This window comes from Bos indicus x Bos taurus, chromosome 1 (genome assembly GCF_003369695.1).
Source record: "Bos indicus x Bos taurus breed Angus x Brahman F1 hybrid chromosome 1, Bos_hybrid_MaternalHap_v2.0, whole genome shotgun sequence".
In the NCBI taxonomy this organism is placed as follows: domain Eukaryota; kingdom Metazoa; phylum Chordata; class Mammalia; order Artiodactyla; family Bovidae; genus Bos; species Bos indicus x Bos taurus.
This window is the reverse complement of record NC_040076.1, coordinates 129,301,834-129,309,388: the sequence shown is the minus strand read 5'-3', so window position 1 is coordinate 129,309,388 and position 7,555 is coordinate 129,301,834.

Below are 7,555 nucleotides of genomic sequence, written 5' to 3'. Positions count from 1 at the left end.
CACTGCCGTGGTAACCTTTCCAAACCGCGCAGCCTCGCACAGCGTTATATCCAAGACAAATAGCCGGTTCTGGAGAACTGACTGAGCATACTCACGGATGTTAGCCATCAAAACACAGAAAGTACACACACTAGACAGCCTGCACTCTTTTTATATCATAAAAAAATGTGAAGAGTTGCCTCTGGAGAAGAAGGAGAAGCAGCCCTTTGAAACCTAGATAGATGGGAGAACTCAGGATGGGGCAGCTAATCAAATATGCCAGGTCTGGGTACCACCTCTTTACATCCTTTCTGGGGCATGGAGAAGTAAAAATATATCTGTGGAGAAATAAGATATGAGTAATAATTGCATGCCACAGATGTTGATCATTCTCTGTGGATTTGCAAAGAAAAAAGTAAAATTGTCTTACCTGTATTTATGTCACCCACTCAAGGCACAGAGTGTAAAACTGGAGGCTGATGTGGCTTCCGCTCCTGACACCAAATATTTCTGGTACTGGTGTCTCAGGGTCTTTTCTTTCCAGTCAATGTTTTTTTTTTTGTTGTTGTTGTTGTTTTAAGTGAAGATAACCATCCAGTTTATGATTTGTAGTGCTGGCCACTCAATTAAAAGATAAAGAGAAACTCTATTTCTGTTTTGTAGATAAGTTCATTTGTAGCCTTTTTTTAGATTCCGCATATAAGCAATATCATATGATATTTGTCTTTCTCCGTCTGACCGACTTCACTCAATATGACAATAGAAGATAAACTTATGGTTACTGGGGTAAGGGAAGGAGGGGTAAATTGGGAGATTGGGCTTGACATATACACAACACTACATATAAAACAGATAGCTAATGAGGACTCTCTCTATAGCACAAAGAACTCTAGTCAATACTTTGTAATGGCCTATATGGGGAAAGAATCTTAAAAAAGAGTGGATCTATGTGTATGTATAACAGATTCACTTTGCTGTACAGCTGAAACTAACACAGCATTGTAATCAACTGTACCTCAATAAAAATTAAAAAAAAAAAGATAAAAAGAAAGAGCAACTCAACAATAGGTAAGTACTCAAGGCTGCTTCGCGGCTGGGTTCTGTTTCTAAGCATTTCCACTGTGAGCGCTGCAGGCCCTTTTGTGGTCCAGTTGGGTCCCCTCAATGACCTGAATGTCGGTAGTGTCTAGTGGGTTCTGCACCCCTGACATTCTCTCCCCAATGAGAAATGGTCTTGAAGATTTGGGGGCTTCCTTTCTCAAATCTGGGCCAGGACTACTCAAGGATTTCAAACTGACCCCATAATGAGGCTGAAACTGGGTATCAGCGGGTACCCTGGGATGAAAGTGCAAGTAAAGCAGGGACTGAAATCCACAAAGTGGGGGCCCAGTTGCTTTCATGACACACACATTTGAGCCAGCACATTTGACCAACGCTCACAACCCCTGCCCGAGCCCCCTTCTACCCCCCAATCCCTCTTGGATTGATTAAATTGGCTCAAGATGACACCAATAATTGGCTCAAGATGGGGCTTCGACAGGCCCAATGATCCATATCTTCACATTCCCTAAAATCAGTCCTTTCAGCTCTGTGTTGGATTTAGGATGGTTTACATTGGCTCCGTCACAAACATTTTAATAAAGTCCCAGAGAAACCGCAAACGGGTGACATCATTGGATGGTGTTAAAAAAAAAAAAAAAAAGAGTCCCATTTTGTAAGAGAGAGGCTGGGCCTCTGGAGTGTGATCACGGTCTGTCCGCCCTGTTTGGTCATTCAACAATCATCTGCTGTAATTAGGACCATAATATTTAAAATGGGGTACGACCGCAGAGGGGGTAGTGGCCGGCAAAGGACATTAGCTAACAAGGCAAAAACAAGTATGAATATTTTGACATAAGGTAGCCAAGAAGATGAACGACCGCAGGGCGGGTGTGTGGCCCCAGGGCTGAGGGGCTGGCAGCCTGGACCTGGTGGAGGCGCTTGGAGCACTGATGTGAGGACAGCCCCCTTGTCCCCTGTCCCAGGACATGGAGACGGATGGCACAGCCAGGCCCCGGAACTGAGGACCCAAGGGCTGGAGAGGGGAGCGGTTCAGAGCCAGGGATTCTCATTAGGAGGGCTTCTTGTAGAGGGGTAGGCTACAGGGAATTTTCATCTTTATACTCTTCTGTTTACTTACCCTGAACATCCTCTAAGGGCTTATATTGATTTTATAATCAGAAAAATATCAACAATGCTTTTTCAAAAATTAGTGTAGCAATTGTGATTATGCCCAATGATTATAATTATATATTAGACTGAAAATGTCCAGAGTAAAATGCACTATTCATGTTAATGGTGGTTCTCTCTGGGTATCTAGATGGATGAGCCTTTCATCTTTTGCTCTTTGAGTTATTTTTATAGTAGATAAAAAACATTAAAGAAAAGTGAAACATTGAAATCTGAAGAAAATGAATTTGAGTCATTTGGGCATGGATTAAAATCTATGTGTTGCCCCATCACTCTGCAAAAAATACAAGTTGCTGTTTTAGTTTCGTATTGTATTTTTTTTAAATTTTTTAATTTAATTTAATTTTTTAACTTTACAATATTGTATTGGTTTTGCAAAATATATTTCACTTGCATAATTATTAACTGACAAGAAGCAAGATATTTGAAAGTGGCAGAATCCAGCCTCCCAGCTGAGGAAGGGACATGCGCCGATCTCCCTGAGTGTCGGGACCACACTGTCTGAGGTGAGTGGCCGTGCTCGTGGGTCTCCCACCCCCTGCTGTTGCTCCCTTGGAAAGGGCTAGCTCATTTGATGTGTGTCTCCTTGTCAGCCTGCTGGGCTGAAGTCATGTCGGAGATTTCCCAGAATAATCGATCCATTATGGCCATCACAATTAATTGACTTTTCTGTGACTCAGGGTCAGTCTGATGCCAGAACCTACCTGGATCGTTTTTGTTACTAAGAGATTTCAGGATTGTTTTGTTTCATTTCCTTTGTAAAAGTATCCAGTTATATGGTTCACACCGGAGGGGAGGATCTGGGAAGCTTAGAGTCCATATGAAAAATAGAGTGAAACATAGACTGTATGATGTTTATGTGTCACGTCCTGCGTGCCTATGCGCATGTGACTTTTTTTCCTGCATTTTTTTAAATGCATCTTTTAAAGGCTGAATCTGGCCATTACTTCTTGCTAATGCCATGCCTCACCTGGCTGACTGGGGTTTAGGCACATGGAGAATACCTATTGGTTTAACTAAAAACAATACACCTAACGTGAAGTCCTATTCCTCATGCTAAACAAATGCATGAAATTTGCACAATGCAAACTAACTGTTTTAGCTCCTGTTTGACCCCTAAATATTGCTGGGATTATTCTTTCCTCCCAGCTTCACTTTTTCTCAGAAGGAAAGTGGAAAGGAGTGAGACGGATGTGAGATGAAATCTCTTTTCTGTTTCTTGCTGTGTGACCACAGACAAGTCACGTAACCTCTCTAAGACACAGCTTCTCTGATCTGTAAAACAGAAATAGTATCCATTTCTGGGGGTCATTTGCACACTGTCTGGCGTGATGGATGGAAAGCACCTAGAACAGATTCTGTTTTGTCCAGGTTAACAGAGGAAGGTGAAATTTAGAAGTTCAGGTGGCATGAGAGAAGAACATCGAACGATTAAAAAAGATTGTAGTTTAAATCATAGCTGATTCACTCTGGGAGATTCATATCTTCTCTGGGAGCTCAGTTTTCCCACTTATATCACTGGGGAAGCAGAAGTGCAGAATGTGTGGAGTGGTCAAGAGCCCGGGTCAGGAGCCCAGCTGCCTGGGTTCGAATCCCCACCAGATGACCCTGGGTCACTTCACTGTACTGTGTGAATTTCCTCCTCGGTAAAACAGGGGCGTTGTGAGGATGAATGTGTGGATATCTTTGCAGCAAGGTGGCAGTGAGGTGTAATGAGTACTGTGTGAGTGTTAGCTTTGCTTACAAGGATGTTCTTTGAGGTCCCTTCTGACTCTCAATTTTTCATTTCTGCTTCCTCTGACCTCAAATTTTCAGAGAAAGGCCGATTTTTATTTTATTCTACAACATGAAGGTAACTGCAAACATATTGTTCAAAGAAAATAAAAGGTACTTTTCAGGCTTTAGTCTGCAATAACTTAAAGGAAAGGACCCAGAAGAAAAAAAAAACCAAAACCCAAGGACCCAGCACTGTCTTGATTCTGTACAAATGTTCGCCTCCTTCAAAGAGGCAAGAAGGCAAGTGCTGCCAGATCTGATTGTGCAGACCCGGAGGATCTGATCGCCCGTCACTAAGGCCACTAATCAAATTTCCATCCAATATGCTCACGCAGGATTTCCTGATCAAACACTTAAGCTGCCCCTCTGCACCCCCATTAGCTAACATGTTTTATATGCAGAGGGGTCATCAAAAGTGTAATTGCCTTAAAGAAACTTAATCCTGCATTCTTGTCAACTCGAAGATAGCTAATAATACTCGCTAGCTGATATTTTTTTCCAACAACAAGAACACACCAGAAATTAGGATTTTGTTTTTAATCTTCCTCTCAGCAGATGTTGAAACCTAGGTGAACTGTTATCTCTCATGGGCCAGGTTAAGAAATGAAAAAAGATGAATTTTCTCTAAAATTAGTTGACTTTTCTGAGAAAACACATTGCTGCCACACGGTGCTAGAAGACTAGAATGAGCTGGGAAGATGCAAACCCAGTGGTTTTTCAGAGTCGATGTAACATTATTCTGGCCTCCAAGTTCAGACTTTACATATAAATATTTATAAGGATATTGCATTCATTTTACATCATATTAATTTGATCAGCTTGCATTTTGGAGGGCTGCAAAAGTTTACTAGATGCCGAATGAAAAGGTGCCCCACAAAATGAAAGTACAGCAGAAGAAAGGGATGATGTGATTATTGATCTCAGTGTTATTTAATAGCTATTGTATTTAATTGGTACATATGTGGTATATATGACATTGGTAAATTCCGTGGATATATTCTAAACGTACCTTTTGCCTAACGTTTCAAAATATTGCTGTTTTATGGCTTCTAGTATTCTTGTTTGGTCAGTTTATCAGGGAATTATTTTCTTTAAAATTGAGGGGTTTTTTTAAAGCTCTTATCTCACAAAGGTGTTTTTCATATTTGAAGCCGATTTTCTAATTTCATTTCAAATAAGCACTAAGTGCAAATGTGTTTTGGGTTATCTTTGCTGTGTTCTCCCTCTTTTGTTAACAGGTTGAAACTAGCTTTGACCTGAGAAGCTGTCATGTTTGTCATATCTGTGTGCAGACGGGTGTCTGCACATGTGTGTTTGTACACATACACACACTCTCACGGACACACCAACAACCCTCGCTGGGACTTGCAGTTTGAATGAGAAAGGGCCCCAGTCAGGCTGGGACAAGCAGATCAGGAAATTTAACCTGACTCTCCCAACCCCAGTCATCATCAGCAGGGTCTGAAAAGGCCAGGTTTGTCAGGACTCAAGGATCCTTGGTGTCTGAGTGGCAAAACCGATTTGAGGTCCTGTCTGTCCTGACCTAACATTTGCCCCAGGACTCCTCCACCCTCACTGACTCTCCCCTCTTCTGTGCACGGGTGCCCGGTGTCCCCTGATGGAGGTACAGAGTGACTGTGATTATCCCTGGCTCCACTTTAGGTAAAGTCAGGGGTCACTTGCATGGACTTGTTCGACTGCTTTGGGAGGACAGAGAAAATGTGTTCCTTGTGTTTGTGGGAGGAGATCAGAGCCTGCCACGAGGCTGGGGAGGCCGGCATGAGACGGGCCCATATAACAAAGAGAGGAACGTGGGACACGATTCAACCATTTGTGGAGATCTAGGTAACCAGACAAGCCTGTGGGGGAGGGAGGGGACTCCCTTCTTTCAGATGAGAAGATTAAGTGGCTCATTGATGGCATAAAGGTCTTCAGCAGAACCTGCCCCCAATACCTAGGATCAAACCCAGCTCTGCCCACCGCTGCAGCCCTCCTTCTGTTTTGTCCTTTACTCCACTGAGCCCCCCAAGCAAGCACTGTGCACTGGCCCCTGCCGGCAACACATATGCGCACACAGTCACCCCCAACACAGCACTCCCTTTGACTTCGATGACTGTGCCATCTGGAACTATGCAGACAGAAAAGAAAGGACATTTCCTATCTGTCCTAGATATCTCTGGGTGGGACACCCTGCGAGGAAATCCTCAGCCACCTCACCATCAATTATCATGCGTGGAGTCAAGGGGAGGCTTGGGAAGAGTACTTTCCAAATTTCCATCAGCACCTTCCTCCCAACCACCGAAAGTAAAGTCTCAGGTAGATAAATAGGTCAAATAAATAATAAATAAAGAAGTAAATTACAATCTAAGACAATTCCATGTCCTTATTAAGCAACCTTAGCTCTGAGGCAAATCTCCTAGCCACTTCCCTGTGTTCTTAACAAATTTCTGCCCTGATCCTCTTCTGTATAAATGTTGAGGCAGTCTCTGTTAATAAGGGGCTAGAATGGCCATTTCAACATATCTCATTTATTTCCTTATTCTTTAAAATAATCAGGGTTTTGAATTGGGCTTAAACCAGCTTGGGTGGGGCAGAGGCAGAGAAACACTTCATCTCAGGACAGTTTGAGCTGCTAGTGGAAGACTGGTTGTTATTTGATTGCTCCGAATGACCCATATCTAATTTGAGAAAAGAGTCAACAATTTGACTTTTAAAGTTTTTTTTATATTTGTTTATTTATAGAACAATTTAATATTTTGCTAGTTGAAAATAAAAAGGTCCATAATAGATGAATGCAAAACTCATTTGATATGTTAAATGCCATGAACTCAGAGGATGTCCATGCTTAAAGAGCCCCTAAATGTTATGGACCAGCCTTCCCATTTGACACATGGGGCTGCTGGAGGGAAAGGACTTCTGCGGAGTGGCAGTGTGAATCATCAGGCAGCAAATGACCAGTATTTCTGTCGTGTGTGTTAGTCTCTCAGTTGTGTGCAACTCTTTGTGCCCCAATGGTCTGTAGCCTGCCAAGCTCCTCTGTCCATAGAATTCTCCAGGCAAGAATACTGGAGTGGGTAGCCATTTCCTTCTCCAGGGGATCTTCCTGACCTAGGGATGGAACCTGGGTCTCCTGCATTGCAGGCAGATTTTTTACCGTCTGAACCACCAGGGAACTGGGGCATTTTCCAATGAGTTTATATAAATAGAATAGGATGGTCACAAAGAGAATGGTCTCAGTTACTCTGGGCAGCCACATAACTTGACACAGCTCAGGAAGCAATTCCAGTGTCAAGAGTTTCACATATTTTTCAACTTTGTTTTACCAAAACGCATCTGCTGTTCAGAAACATCTTCACGTCTTCTAGGAGAAACATCTCGAAAGGACAATGGGAATATTTTCTATTTTTATAATGATGTCTGATCTTTTACCTTTGGGAGATTTGTATTTAAACCAACTCAGCTTGCCAACTTCCCTTAAAGAAAAAGTCATTAAATTTCCAATTGGAAATTTGAGCATAAATGAGAGATTTCAAATGAAAACAGCAAGGAATTTGGTAAAGGCATCTGATCC